The sequence below is a fragment of the Amblyomma mixtum genome, chromosome 3, assembly GCF_055824585.1.
Source record: "Amblyomma mixtum isolate Tamu chromosome 3, ASM5582458v1, whole genome shotgun sequence".
NCBI lineage: Eukaryota > Metazoa > Arthropoda > Arachnida > Ixodida > Ixodidae > Amblyomma > Amblyomma mixtum.
In genome coordinates, this window is record NC_143014.1 from 49116374 (window position 1) to 49132073 (window position 15700).

At 46.6% G+C, this 15700-nt stretch overlaps 1 protein-coding gene and 1 pseudogene across 2 annotated transcripts in view; both read right to left on the bottom strand.

The window, feature by feature from the left end:
• LOC149350121 (uncharacterized) overlaps nt 1–15700 on the bottom strand; it is a 602760-nt gene that overhangs the window by 246506 nt on the left and 340554 nt on the right. The gene's annotated exons all lie outside the window — the stretch shown is intronic.
• On the bottom strand, nt 3033–4318 carry LOC149350133 (uncharacterized; annotated as a pseudogene).

Genomic DNA, 15700 nt, shown 5'->3' on the forward strand with positions numbered 1-15700 from the left:
ACTGCCATTCCTGCCCTCCGCCACTTCTGGTGCTGCTCAAGGAAGAAGCAAAGGACTTCGAAAGCAAGACTGCAGAAGGCGTGTTGACATACATATGTGACGTGTATGGCTCGGAGACTGTCCAGGAAGAGATAGAGTGTGTAACACACGGTCAGCAATCTACACGAGCGTGGCACAAATATAGGAAGGGCCTTGTAACTGCAAGCATTGCACACGCTTGCATGACCCGTGCCAAGACGTATCTGTGCACAAAGGCCGCACCAAATATTGGTCCATTTCTAAACCTCATCCTCAGAACATCCCGTGTAAGCACGCCTGCCATACGAGCCCAGGGCCATAAAATCGAGTTGCAGCTGACTGGCCTGATTTTGCACAGTGATCTGCCATTTATTGGCTGCTCTCCCGATGGCAGGGTGACCTTTCTCTGCCAGTGCTGCGAGAGCAGGGAGGTCCTATTGGAAATTAAGTGCCCTGTAAAGCTGCAAAATTCTTTTAGCAGTAGTTAAATGCTGAGGCCAAAGTTAGAATATGTCACTTAGCTAAATGTGCAGATGGCTATCTGTGGTGTTAAGGAAGCGTACTTTTTTGTTTTTTGCGATAACCTGGAATTTACATGTGCAGGTCTGATTTATGATGAAGAGATCTTCGAATCTTTCAAGGACTCACTTGTTGACATCTACAAGGCACGTGCAGTGTCTGAGCTTTTGCAGAAAGTAGGACAGTAATTTTTTTTTCATTTAGTCCCTTGTGTCTTCGCTCTTAATTGTCAGATGTTCTATCACACTGCTTAAAGAGGCCATAAAGCATGATGAAAACAGAGCAAGGGAAAAAAAACTGGAAACTCTGGGGTGTAACATTCTGAAGCAACCTGTGGGCTATGAGGGACTCTGTACTGGAGGGCTCCATATTTTTTTTGACCAGCTGGTTTATGTTTTACAGGGGTTTAACGTCCCAAATCAACTCAGGCTATGAGGGATGGCACAGTGAAGGGCTCCGGAAATTTCAACCACCTGGGGTTATTTAACATGCACTGACTAGAGCACTGCACGGGCCTCAATCTGAGGCCCGAGCCCGGCCCGGGCCCGAGGCCTGAAGCCCGAGCCCGGCCCAGGCCCGCGGCTTCAAGCCCGGGCCCGGCCCAGGCCCGCTAAATTATCGCTCTAGCGAGCCCGGCCCGGCCCGTGAATCCCGGAGTGAAGCCCAGCCCGGGCCCGGCCCGGCCCGTTTCACAGTAACGCTTGAGGTATACTGCTCACTCTGAGCAAGTAGACCGCTACTACACCGATAAGAAACTGGCCGACAAAGGTTCTGAAACCGCAGTTTGGCTTTTAGAAAGTTGGTTCTTTTTAACCCAGAAGGAAGTGATGAAGAGTAGTGCTCACTAGGCCCGTCTTTTGGACAGTGATCTCGTGTAGGTTGGCCCAAAAAAAATCGGAAGTACAGAGAGCTAAATAAAAAGGGCTGCATACACTCGTTGTAGTCTACTTTGCGTTCCCCCATGATTTTAATCAGTTATATATATTCTGCCGCACGCGAAGTATAAATATTAAAGCTGCCTAGCAAGCAGTGGGATGACATTTCTTTTAGTGAACGCGATCTCACAGGTTGACCTCATAGCTGAACTGGTCACCTTTCAGCAGAAACGAAAAGCTAAAAGGCTTGAGTATTTCACGGTATGTGCTTAAAGACTATAAGCGTCCTAAACTGATATATGTTCTTCCCGAATGCATTTCTAGTAGTGTATGTATGTTTTGGGATGACGAACGATCAATGGCCAATTAAGGCCGGTTGAATTTTACTCGTACCGCACCGCGGCGTGGAAATAAGGAAATGAATAAGTCAACGAATAAAGCTGTTTTTTTTTTCTCGGCGCGTACTATAACCCATAGCTCATCCGTGTCGCTGCTTCAATGCCGCAGTTGTGCACTTTACTCTGCAATAGCGAATGAAAAGTCAGACACCAGCCATTTCTGTACGGACCCAAGCCCGACTAGGGCCCGCAGCTTTAAGCCCGAGCCCGGCCCGGGCCCGCAACTTCAGGCCCGGGCCCAGCCCAGGCCCGGCAATATAAATCACGTCCCGGCCCGGCCCGGCCCGCGGGCCGGGCCGGGCCCGGGCTTTCGGGCTGGCCCGAGCCCGTGCAGTGCACTAGCACTGACATCGCACAGTGCATGTTAATTTCGCCTCCGTCGAAATTCGGTCGCCGCGGCCAGGATCAAACCCGTGTCTTTCGGGTCAGCAGCCGAGCGCCATAACCTGAGCCACCGTGGTGGCTGTCGACCAGCTGGGGTTCTTTAATGTGCTCAGAGAGATGGTAAAACTTATTTCTTGGTCAGTGTTGAGAAGTGTGCTGGGGAGGGCCCCCTATTCCAGGAGCCCCACGGCAACTGAAACTGCTGTTGACCGGCCGGTCAGGTGAAGCTGGTCGGCCAAGTTCTAGCTGGCCCGGGCAATTTTGCACTGCTCCAGGGAACATGCTTAGCCATTTCCCTTGCTCTTTTGTTATCATACCAGTTAGTGGCCCCTTTAATGCTTAGGACATTATGGCAGGTGCTCCGTCTGTGGTATGAAAACTGTAAACATTACTTCCTGCTTCTCACCGACTACCCTTCTGCACAGCTGTTGAAATTAGGGGGCTGAGAGCATTTTTCATTGTATTAAATCTGAAATAAAGCCTAAGAATGCCTTTTCATCTTTTTGCAGAGCTAGGCAGCTGTGCTCAAGCTACAACTACCTACTTCTTGTTGTTTCACGAGAATATGCTCGAAGTATGTGTATGCACTGCCTTGGCTTTTGGAATTGTTAGTGCTTGATGGTCACGCCTAACACGTCATCACTAGAAATGCCTTGCAATGATCCTTGTCTTTCAACAAGCCTTTATTGAAATGCCAGCTGAAAATCTGTTTGGATATGGTTTGTCATGCATGCAAAACATGTCAGATTTATGCCCAGTACGCACTCAGGGAAGAGAGGTGAATACCCAAAGGATAGCAGGTTACAGCACAGCGCGGAGGGCACACAAAATAGAGGTACAAAACAATTGTGCGCATGCAACCACAGCAGTGGCCAGTGGTTTGAGCATTGGCTTCGTATGCAGGATGTGCAAGGTTCAGTGCCCAATGCTACCAAACAGTGACCACTGGGTATAAGCTTTTGTGTTTGAATATCTCAGAAAAATGGATTGCTTGCCCCGCCTCCAGCAGACCACACTTCAGCCATGGTGTTCCTTGCACCTTAAATAAAATCAGTTCATCAGTTGTATGCAAGCACATTTCTTCAACAACAGCAATTTTTCCATTTTGTTACATTTAGCATTCACATAGAAAAAACTTACAAAAATTGACACACAATTGCAGTATCTCACAGGAAACGATGTGCAGCAATAATTGGGGATGAAAGGTTCGTTATACCAGCAGTGACCATGAGGATGTCATCCAACTGCCCAACCAAGTTCCACGGCACTTCTGTTGCCAGGATCTTGAACATTTTCATCCATTGGATCGCACGTGCGACATGCACCCTAGCCGAAGCAATTGTCTGGGTTCGAAGCGCTTCCCCCTTAGCTGCTTCTTTTGTTTGAATGGAGGCCGGATAAGATCAATGAGGTTAGTGTGTGCAAATTTCGTCAATTAAAAACTCACGATCAGCCATGATTGCATCTGATATTGGCTCAAGTGCATCAATCAGGCCACTTTGTTCAAATATGGCCTTATCAGACATGCGTTCCCCATAGCCTTCGCTTATATAAGCAATCATGCCAGCTGGAGTGACGGCTACCATAATTTTAGCTGTGAATCCCCTCTTGTAGTGCGAATACACTCTCAGTGCAAACAGTTGGGCTGCCCCAAAGCTTTCTTGGTGCAGTCAACAACAACTCTTACATTACTGAACTGCTCTGCTTTACCAAATGTTCAACAATTTTCTTTTTCGAGGGGAGCATGACAACAGATTTTAGAACTTCAGACAATACCTGCACTGTTTCTGCAATGATGTTACTGCATGTTATTGTGGAGTCAAACAAATGCCTGAGGAAGGCGGTTGGTATATTGTGCTTTAACTTCATCAACATTAAAATAGTCCTCTCTCTTGCTGACATATGTGCTGTCGACCAGACAGTGGGCGTAATTTTTTGTAGCACTCAGTGCATTCAGAACTGCTACTGACAGCAACCCTGTGAATGTTGTGACATTTTTATCAGTGATCATAACTGTAAACCTGCAGTTGTACACGATAAATCCTATTGGAAAAAAAAAAAGTGGCAATCACTTCGCTTAGTAAAGCAAGTTTTACTTTACACAACACATTTGGAAACAAGACAGTTGTAGCGTTCATGCTAATGCATGTAGTTATTGCATCAATAAAAAAAGTGTTGAGTGAAATGTGAACCCACTGTACTCTCTGCGTCTTCGTTGCTCAGAACCATTGGGAAACTGTGCTCTATACTGGAGCCCCAGGTCAGACTAGAGTCCTGGAAGAAAGAGTTTGTCCTGAAGATAAAGTGAACTGCTTCACAAGTAAACCGTATGAATGGCAAGTTGCCCATGCCAATAAGATTGAGGTGCATTGCATTTGGCAAGTATTCTCAGATAGTGAATGGCAGTTTACCAGTTTCCTCGAGAGAAGAGTACGTTGTATCTTGCAGGTACTTGCTATGGGGCAGAAACACTGAGGCTATTGAAAAAGGTTGAGCTTAATGCAACAAGGTATGGGAAGCAAAATGATAAATGTAGCATTAAGAGACTGGATGAGAGCAGAGTGGGTCAGGGAATAAACATAAGTTAATGATATTCTAGTCGAATGAAAGAAGCAGTGAGCATGGTCAGGGCATGTAATGCTAAGGCGAGATAATCTGATGGTTGTTAAGGAGGGTAACTGACTGGATTCCAAGAGAATGCAAGCACAGCAGGGTGCAGCAGAAAGTCTGGTGAGTGGACAAGATTAGGAAGTCTGCAGGGGTAAGATGGCTGCAGCTGACTCAAGACAGGGTTAATTGGCCTAGTAGAAATCAAGAGGAAGAAATGGGCTTGGGGAGGGCATGTAATGCGAGGGCAAGGTTACCGCTCCTTCAGGGGGGAAGCTGGTCTTAGAAAAAAAAATTTTTGTTCATGAAGTCACAATAATGCAATCATCAAGAAACATGTATTTTTGTGTGCTGATTCCAAATATGTAATTTAATTTTATGTAAAACAACTCCTTGTGCATTTATGTAATATGTTATGTAATTTTTTGCCAAGAGCTTTCAGCAAATTTTGCTGCAGGAAACTTTCTAGGACTCATGCCATTGGCTTGTCTTGACATCTAACTGTGCAATAAGGACAAAATTATTAACTTGCCTATCATAGATGTTGAGTTACAGGGTTTTGAATTTGCCACTTCACAAACGGGAAGAAACTCATGATTTCAAAATCCTTTAACTTGCCTTCTATAACAAGCAGGATGATAATTTTACCCTTACTGCACGGCTTGATGTGAAGAGAAACCAAAGGCACGCAATCTAACAAGTTCCCTGCAGTAGAATTTCTTTCTAACTCTCGGCAAAAGTTACCTAGCATATATCATAAGTGCACAAGGACTTGTTGCACATTAAATTAAATTACTTATTTGGAATCAGCAAGGAAAAATGTGTGTTCCCTGAGGATTTCATAGTTGTGACTTCATTGATAAAAATTTATTTCTTAGACCCTCTTCCCCCTTAAGGGTAATGGAGTGGATTCCAAGAGAAGGCAAACGTAGCAGGAGGCGGCAGGAAGTTGGGTGGTCAGATGAGATTAAGAAGTTTGCGGGGATAGGGTGGCCGCAACTGGCACAGAACAGGGTTAATTGGAGAGACATGGGAGAAGCCTTTGATTTGCAGTGGGTGTAGTCAGGCTGATGATGATGATGACCATCGTCATCTTTAAACACATCCACTTTTCTTGAAAAGCACAATTTAATAGATTTTCGGCAGCATGATTTCCGCAGGAGGGCATCAATGGTGACAAAACTACTTGAGGCAGTACATGACTTTGCGGCAGCTATAGACAAACAGAGCCAAATAGATATTTTTTGAGATTTTTAAAAAGTGTTTGACGGCGTTTCCCACCACAAGTTATTGTTAAACTTGCAACCAATACTTAGAAATGACTTGCTGCTTTCCTGGATAGCGGCATATCTTTTCTCATGGTGCCAGTGTGTGTTATGAATCAGTCGGGTCGAGCACTTCTGTTCTTGGGCCTCTTTTCTTTTTAGTATTCATTAACGATATTGTCACCGGTGTGTCTGCAAAAATAAAACTCTTTGCAGTTGACTGCATTATTTACCAAGAAATTAAATATTTAAATGACCAGTCTCAGTTCAATTCATTGCTAGCTAAAATAGAAAACTGGTGCACAACATGGCAAATGAAAATAATTAAGAAAAACAATAGCGATGAGAATCACATGTAAAAAGAAGCCCCTGACTTTTCTTTACTCCATTAATGGCCACTTCCTTACATCCATTAAAAGTTATAAATATTTAGGTGTAATCCTACCCTCGGATCTTAGGTGGAATGAACATGCGTGCTACTTTGAAAAAACGTGATGTAAAAACTTGGTTACTTGCGAAGAACCCTACGACAGTCCATTCAAAAAATAAAACTCCTAGCTTACAAAACAATTATCAGGCCACTTTTTGAATATGCTTCGGTTGTATGGGATCCTTACACTAAAATGAATATTAACAAACTTGAAAACACTCCAAAAAAATTGCCTAGATTCATTTATAGTTCATACAGTTGGTACACTTCAACTACTGCTCTCGTACAAAAAGCTAAGTTAGATCTTTTACAGTTGTGTCGCATCATGAACGACTCAAGTATATGCATCTTCTGTACCATAGTGAACTAGAAATAAACCAGAACCTATTTATCGAACCTATTATTCAGTGGACTACATGCGCAAATTATTAAAAAAATTGAAAGAATACACATGCAAAACCAACGCGTCTAAAAATTCTTTCTTCCTTAGAACAGTCAGCAAGTGGAACGCACTTCCTGCTGATACTGTGGAGTGTCTGCTATCAAAATTGAAATGTTTTTAATATGTTCGCGTGGGGGGCTCCTTTATTACTCTTGGCGTTTCTTGTGCATGTGGTTTGCCATTCTTAATCTTATCTCTTCAGGTATGGTGCTCCTGTATTGCTCTTATTGTTTTTCGCGCGTGTGGTTTCATATGTCTGCTTTTAGTTCCAATTTTTTTTTCTGGGTGCCACTTTTATAGTACCAAGAGCGTGTTGATGTGTAGGTGTTTCGACCCACTTTTTCGGTCGCAAGCCCCTAAGCGGGATGATCATGTCGGATTTCTTAGCTGCTTCATCTTGTTAAGCTGGTTATCCTCTTTGCTATGTACTTTTTCCTCTCATAAAGCTTGTGCATCCCACTCCTGCCTAAGGCCTTCTATGAAGGCTGGCAGTAATTCTGAAATAAATAACTTTTTGCTGTTGCTCAGATTGGTAAATTTGATGGGAGCTAGTTTTCGGGGCTGTTTTTTCTGTGCTGCTGCTTCACTTATATTATCAGTCATTTCTCTTTGACTCTCCAAGTAAGATGGCCTTATACAACCTTCTGCAGTGACCTTCAGGTGTGCTGCTACACAAAGGAAATCTCCCGGGTGCTCAATGGCTTCAAGAGTGTTTCAATCAGAAAGGCTGCACACTGTGCACCTAGCACTTGGGATTGGCAAAGAAGGTAGTAGTCACTTAGAATATGAGCTCTGAAGCAATGTTCATCTAATGAGACTGGTCCTTCTGCTGAGTGGCAGCAGGTTATCAAATTTTGAGTTGGACAATAAAGACCTACCTTTAGTTTACTCTGTACCAACAGGCAGCAAAAATAATATTTCATGTTGATAGTACAGGAAAACTATAGCAATACTGATGTAATGGTGCCCGGCAAGCTCTAGAGCCAGCCAGAACTGTCAAGTGTTGCAGTCTCAAGCGTGCATGTGCCTTAAAGTGCAATAGTGACGGCCTGCTGTTAAATTAAATTTAGTGTTGTATTTGAGTGCACTCATTTCAGAGCTGCCTGTTTGTGTGGTGCTGTTTGCTGTTGGCTTTGTGTTAGTCTACTTTCAACGTAACCTGCCTCTCAATACTGCATTCATAAAGTTTCCATCGGTAGCGATCCTGGCTAGTGCGTTACATGATTGACAGTTTAAATGCACTTCTGCTCTAGGTTGACAGTGATGCCTTCAAGTAAATTAAATCCACTTTAGTAGCTCCACTGTGGCAAAATATTATTGGAGGAGCTTTAGCCTTTATTTTTATATGGCTATCCTGACTGTTTTGTCTAGTGTCGCTCAACAAGACAATGTTTGACATAATATTCATACTGTTTGCAGATATATAAAACTAATTTTTGTGGTTATACTTTTGAGTTGAGATAATAATTTGCTCATTAGGCTGTGTTCATAGAGAAAAGTAACATTATTCCGTTTCTTGGATGGCTTTAGTTGCGATATTTCGTTGTGGACACAAATCTTCCTACGTTCATTCTTAAACAGCGCAGAAAGAAAGACCATGTGAAAGAAAGACACGCAACACAGGTTCTGCCTCGCAACTTATTTTTATTCAATCTTTCCAGAAAAAACGCAGCAAACACCACACCGCCGTGGTGCAACTGCATATGAAAGTTAACTTTCATTCAACTTTCTCACTAACTTTCTAACTACCATCTTTCTTTCTAACTACCATCATCTAACATTCTAACTTCATGTGTGGTTGCATCACTGCGATGTGCGTTTTTTTCCGACATATTGTATGATCAGTAGTATTGTTTCTTTTTTTTTCTTTTAGGCCTAGTGCTGTTTTTTTCTGGAAAGGAAAACTTATAAGGACAGTTTCTCTAAATAATAATCAGTTGCGAGTCAGTGCCTGTGTTGAGCGTCTTTCTTTCCCACGTCCAGTCTTCCCGTGCTGTTTAACAATGAATCTTTCTATGTTGTGGAAGCATCCTCTCTGGGTGACACTTCCCCCCAAAAAAAGTCTTTTTCTATACCTATCATTTTTTCTCATATTTTCTTAAAGAATACATTTTTTAATATAGTGTTCTGCCAGGACTGCTATTTTTACTGAATCATAAGTCACCCTAATGAAATTTCTAAAAGCTTATTTATTTAATTCACATAAAGTAAATATTTTTGGTAGACAGGCTACTTTCGTATTTAGAACAGTTTTGAAGGGGGAAGAGTTATATTATGACGGAGTTAAGATAAGTGTGATCACAAATTTCTTACGTTTCTAACAGAAAAAGAATCATTTCTTGCGAATAACCTGTTCTCCCAGTCAAAAAAACCATTGGAACCAATGGGTTCCAATTGGTTCAATTGGACGAGTTCAGTTTCCAATTGGTTCTAATTGGAATGGTGTTCCAATTGGAGGGTCCAAATGGACTATCCAATTGGACTGTTTGGGTTTCCAATTGGTTCCAATTGGGATGGTGTTCCAATTGGATGGTCCAAATGGACTATCCAATTGGACACTTTGGGTTTCCATTGGTCTTACCCATTGCATCCAATTGGTCCGCCGAACTGCACCCAATTTATCCAATGAATGTTTGCATGTTTGACGAAAAAGGTAGAACTAATATGGTACTTACAATAAGAGCTGTCAGCAGCTTAGCCTAATAAATTGTACTCATCACCTACACCACCACTGGAGCTGAAATTAAATAACTGTGCTCAGTGGGCAAGCGCCACCGGCCCCAGCATGAGAGCCTAATAAATTGGGTATATAAGTTGGAGCAGAAGTGTGTTCTCTGGATGTACAGCCTTTGTCAAAAGTAACCAGGCTGCATGGTTTGCTTCTAGCTCGTACAGTGGAGCCCTTAAAGCTTCCTTGAAGCTGAAATGGCCGTTAAAGGTAAGGACTGGGGGTCTTCTCATCTTCCAACACCTTTTGATCTTTAGGAAAGCCACAAGGGCTCCACTATACAATCTAGAATCAAACCATGCAGCCTGGTTACTTTTGACAAAGACGGTACATATTGAGCTAATGTATGCTACTAGTGCCTGAATGTGCAGTGTTGCTTGTGTGTGATGTATGTGTGTCTGTTGGCTTTGATTTCCATAAAAGCATGTTAATTTCAATTCCATAGAAAAATGTTGATTGGCACCACCCAGTCAAAAAAAAAAAAACCATTGGGACCAATTGGTTTTCAGACACCATTGGAACCAATTGGCTCAAAAGCCAACTGGAACCAATTGGTTCCAATGCTGCCCAAAAAATCAACTGGTTCCAATTGGAAATCTCAATGGTTTTTCTTGACTGGATAGTAAAAAAAAACCATTGGAACCAATTGGTTTTCAGACACCATTGGAACCAATTGGCTCAAAAGCCAACTGGAACCAATTGGTCTTTCCAATTGGTTTCTAGCCAATTGGTTCCAATGGTGCCCAAAAATCAACTGTTTCCAATTGGAAATCTCAATGGTTTTTTTTTTTTTTGACTGGGCGCTCTCGAGCACATCTCGGCAGTGTGCCCCGCGGAGCCGTTAGGGAATTGTGCTTGCTGCCTTCCTGGGCGATCTGGTCGCCGACGCCCAAGGTCAGTTCCCCTACCGATATGTGACGTGCGACTGCACTCGCACGAGGTTCGCTGCTCGGACGGCAGCAGCCAGCAATCGCTGATGGGCACGCAGAATCGCGACGACCTCAACAACCACTAGGTGGCCCAGCAAGCGCCAGACGGAAACGAGCTGCTTGTGGGGCGAAACCATCAAAATGCGGCGGCATCGTGTGCCTGCATCGCTTGCTACGGAAGACAAACCTACACAGCCATCACTTTCCGTCGCTCTCGGCCAGCGACTTGAAGAGCGTCCACAGTAGCCGGTCGCACTGGTCTCACTGGACTTACTTTCGTTCCCTCCCCCCCCCCTCCCCCCAGGTGGAAATATGTTACGGAAAACAACGCATGTCGTACGGCCTACGCCGGCCGAGTACCGTGCTCGCAAGAAGAGGAGGCGCGGGGGAGCAAGCGCGCGTAGAGGACGATAAAGATTGGCCGACGCCGGTCGGTGCTTCGTCTGCTCTCCGGCTCCCGGGTGTAGGTTTCTCTGGACGAGCCTGTAGTCCCGCTACAATATATGCTTTCGTGGTCCTTAGAATTTTTGTTTAAGGTGCCTCAACTTTCAGCCTGCGTAATATTTTTTTTCCTCCTTCATTGTTCATATTTCTCAAAACTGGAGCTGATGCCGCAGTGCTACGCACACCCTCCATTTTTTTTTATTAATAGAAGTTTTCAGCATACCGGAGATGTATTAGCGGATGCCTCCTGCATACGTGCAGTTGCCCCGCTTGGCCCCACCCAAGTTACTGCGCGTGCGCAGGAGGCGTCCGCTAAACCGGTATAAGTCTCCGCGTTACGGCAAAAAAAATAACGAAATAATGAACATAGCGAAGGAATGACGATTTCCCTTAGAAGCTCGGTCAACACGGGCTAACGATGCAATCGCTGGGTCCCTACAACTTCATTAAAACGAGGTTCAACTGCATATATACTTTAAATTACGATATGTTGTGGTAGAGAATACGAGACCGACATCACATCTAGAGCGCTCCTTTTAGTGTTCCACCTATAGTCGTTTTTGTCTATAGGTCTCCTCTCCAGTCCGCCGCTCTAGCAGCGCAGCCCCTTCGAGGATCCTCTCCTCAGGCAGCGCATTTCGCAGCAGCTGCTGCAAATGGACCGTGCTACATTCCTCCGCTCTCGCCACATCCTTTCTCCTCTTTCCTAGGTAACCACGTTCCGGATGGTTACCGTGGTACCTCCTACATCCTCGCCATAACCTCTTGCTCGCATACCCTCCTTCCACGGCAACCCTCCTCCTCCTTCTAGGGTAACTACCCTGCGGTTGGTTCCCACGGCAACCATGTACCATTTCTGCGCTCTCACGCTCTCGCCATACCCTCTTTCTTCCATGGTAAACATCCTCCGGTTGGGGATTTCCCCACTTCTGCCACATCCTCAGCCTTCCACGGCCTTCCGGCAGTTACCATTGGAACCTTCCTGTGTTTACGCCTTCCTACATTCTCGCCACAAAGCCTCCTTCCATGTAACTCTATTCGTTCTTCCAGGGTAACTGTACCCTCCAGGTGGTTTCCATGGCAACCATCGACTGGGTGCGCCTTCTTGCGCTCTCGCCATACTCTAGCTCCTTCTGCCAGGGTAATCCACCCTCCGGATGGCGCAGTAACTTACTTCTAGGTGAATACCTCCAACGCGCCGTGAGGTACGGGAGGTAGGTGGGAGTGAAAGCAGAGAGGTAGAGAGATTTCAATGAGCACAGGAGAGAGAGAGAGAGAGAGGTGCTATAGTGGAAGGCTCCGGAATAATTTCGACCTCCTGAGGATCTTCAACGTGCACTGACATCGCACAGCACACGGGTGCCTTTTGCTTGCGCTGCTATGCCCGAAGGATGAGAAAGCGCACGAGGGCAAGGGCATACTCAAAATTCCTGCTACTGGAGTAAGTATCGTCTGCTAAGCTGTTCTCATTAGGGCAAAGCAACGCCTGCTTATCACTGGCTATTATGCACCGGTGCCCAAAGAAGTTGCGACCAACTGTTTTGATCCACTGCATATAGTGCCTGATACTGAAAAGAGAACACATTTGCGACAAACAGCCTAGCCTGCGCAAGGAACCAGTTGCAATCGCTACTTACATTAAACTGATTGTAGAGGACCCTCGATATTGACGCATTAACTTCGTTAAGAAAACGTCCTGGGACGCTACCCACAAATACAACCTGGGTCTAGCGTCGTGCTTGGAACTTTACGCATTTGCGTACATGCAGCAGATAGAACACCAAACACCCTCAGAACTCGGCTATATAACTTTCTTTGCAGGAACAGCTCCGCACAAAGCAGAACTGCCAAGCAGACGACGACGCTAGAGTGGCATGACCAGCGTACACGCTCGTTGTAAATTGTTTTTTGAGGAGAGAAAATGGCACAGTAATTGCCTCATATCTCGATGGACACCCCAACCGCACCATAAGAGAAAGGAGGAAGGTATTAGTGACAGAAGAGAGAATAAGGTGCTGTAGTGGAGGGCTCCGGAATAATTTCAACCACCTGGGATCTTTGACGTACACTGACATCGCGCAGCACACGGGCGCCTTTTGTGTTCCGCCTCCATCGAAACGCGGCCCCCTCCCGCTTTCCGCTCTGCTTCGCCTCCGCGCCGCTGTGCCGGGCAGTCGACGCTAAAAAAACTGGGAGGGTGAACATTCCGTATTATATGGTGCATACATGCGTATGGTGTCGCACGTGCCACATATGCTTTTGAGGACGGCAATCCGGCTGAACTATCGGGTTCAGTACAAAATTAAGAAGAGGAGTTCCTATAACTCCTTGCTCGTTCCCACGGTGCGACACAGAGCAACGAGCTTACTGGAACAGTGCTGTGTTTGACTGGCTACCTTCCTGACGGTGGGCTGCATGGTACCTGGTTGTAATGCAGGTAAGTGCCTACGCGTGAAAGCCGCGCCAAATTTCAGACTATGTAGAAGGCTTGCATGGCTGCGTGAAATTGCACATGGAACGGCAAAGGTCATGGCTGGATCCAGCCTTTTAAAACGCATATATCCCTAGTTGAGCATCTCGCTGTCGTACGAAAACAGGCAATATGTTACCCAATAAACTGGTTAACTGATTTCCGATAGCTTTTTTTTTCATTCGTTGCTATTATATACTTGTAGCTGGCCATTGGCCGGCGGCAGCGGTTCCCGCCATCGGTTTCGCAGAGACGCTCGACCCAGCTAGCAAGCACCGTCGCTGTCCCTAACGCGACTGCAGACTCCCCCCCCCCCCCCCCTCCCCCCCCCCCAAACAGGTCAACGCACCCAACGTAGGGAGCCTGCATGTATACATCACGAAAATGGGACAGGCGTGCCGACTTCGCCGGTGATGCTGAGTGCGGCGCTTCTCCCGAACAGTGCATTCCCGTGGACCGACGGGGGAAACACCGAGTGGCGGCGACGGCGGAGGCAACGACGGCGCCAACCCACCGCCCGCATGCCCCTGCGCAGCCCGACAAAGCGGGGGTGGTCACGGCTGATTCATCCTCCCCTCCTGAAGAGCCAGCCGTCCGATCTCGTGTCGCCCACGGTGGGATCGCCACATAGCAGCCAACGACCCTTTGGGCCTGGACGGCCCGCGGCAAGCCAGAGTCCGCGACTGCAAGGCGCCATGATCCCTCCTTGCCTGCACGTGTTTCGGTGGTGTGTGCGCGGTCATGTGGTGAGGGCGGAGCCTATGAAGAGGCTCAAGTCCCATTGGACACTCCACCAGCGACCGGATTCCCTGGCTAGGTGCCTAGGGAATATATCAACTGGATAAAAACCGCAAGTCTGGAGGAGCGGGAAGAGGACCGCGAGGGCCAAGGGAGTTCCGTCCGGGCGGCTGAGATTCACCCCGACCGACAGGGATCGAGGGCCTTGGAACTTCTCTGGACCCTAAGCTGCTGAACCCTTCTGTGGTCCCGTGGTGAAGCTGACGCTGCCCCTCCCCTCCACAGCACCCGTAACGACAAAAAGCATGAACAACGTCCTGTGGCCACAACGAAGCGCCGTCTCGTCACCTGGTGAGCAGATCGTCGACTCCCTTCGGGCGGCCACAGCTGACGAATAAATAATCCTTCCTTATCAGTCAGTTGTGATGTTGACTCGTTCGCTTCCACCCTCTGCACGAATCTTAGTACGGCAACTTACCAGGTTGCGAATTGTGACCCCTCATTAGGGCCGTCACAATATAAGCTGTCAGAATTCCATCAAAAATTTGATCACCCTCGGCGCTGTGGCTGAGATGATTTTGGCTACGGCGCACCCCTTTCGAAAAGCGCGCGTAGCTCGGTGGCGCTGGAGTAGTTTTTGTCACTTGATCTCCCACTCTCAAATTATATATCTCAAATTTCAATCTTCTGCTCTCTGCGCATGCGCAGCGTTGCTATAGAGGCGCGGCTAGGCACGTGCGTCGTCTGCTTTCCGCGGCCCCAAAGGCGTCCGCGGGGCCAGCGCACACTGCAAGTTCATGTCACGTGCTTAAGCATTATTATACTTGAGCAGCGCCGAGGAGAGTCGTCTGCTTGCACGGCGGCGTTAGAGTGACTATGCAACGAATTAAATGTCGCTTGTAAATGTTTTCAGTACTTCGAAATGATGCTAAGAAGCATTCACACCAAGTACGAGTCTTCGGAGCTGAGCCGGCAATTTACTATGAATTTTTAAAAACCATGTTTTTTAAAATTCGCGGGCCGATTGGCGCCTTCGTAGTGACCAATTTTGAAACTAAAATCGTGAAAATAGACGGCACTAGTCCCGTGACGTCGACAGGCCACGGCAGCCACGACGTCACGGGCACGCTTCCGGTAGCCGTGAAAACCATATGCTCGAGCCGCAGCGCGACCCCCTCGGGCAAGCGCGAGCCAGGGCATTGCCTTCGCACATATGGTTTCAATTTACCGCCATCGCCTCTTTTTGTCGGGAGTTCGGGAGTAGGGAGCTTACATGTCGCAGGCGACATGTATAGGCTCCCTATTCGGGAGCCGCCGCGGTGGCTCAGTGGTCATGGTGCTCGGCTGCTGTCCCGAAAGACGCGGGTTCGATCCCGGCCGCGGCGGTTGAATTTCTTTGGAGGAGAAATTCGAGGCCCGTGTACTGTGCGATGTCAGTGCACGTTAAAGAACC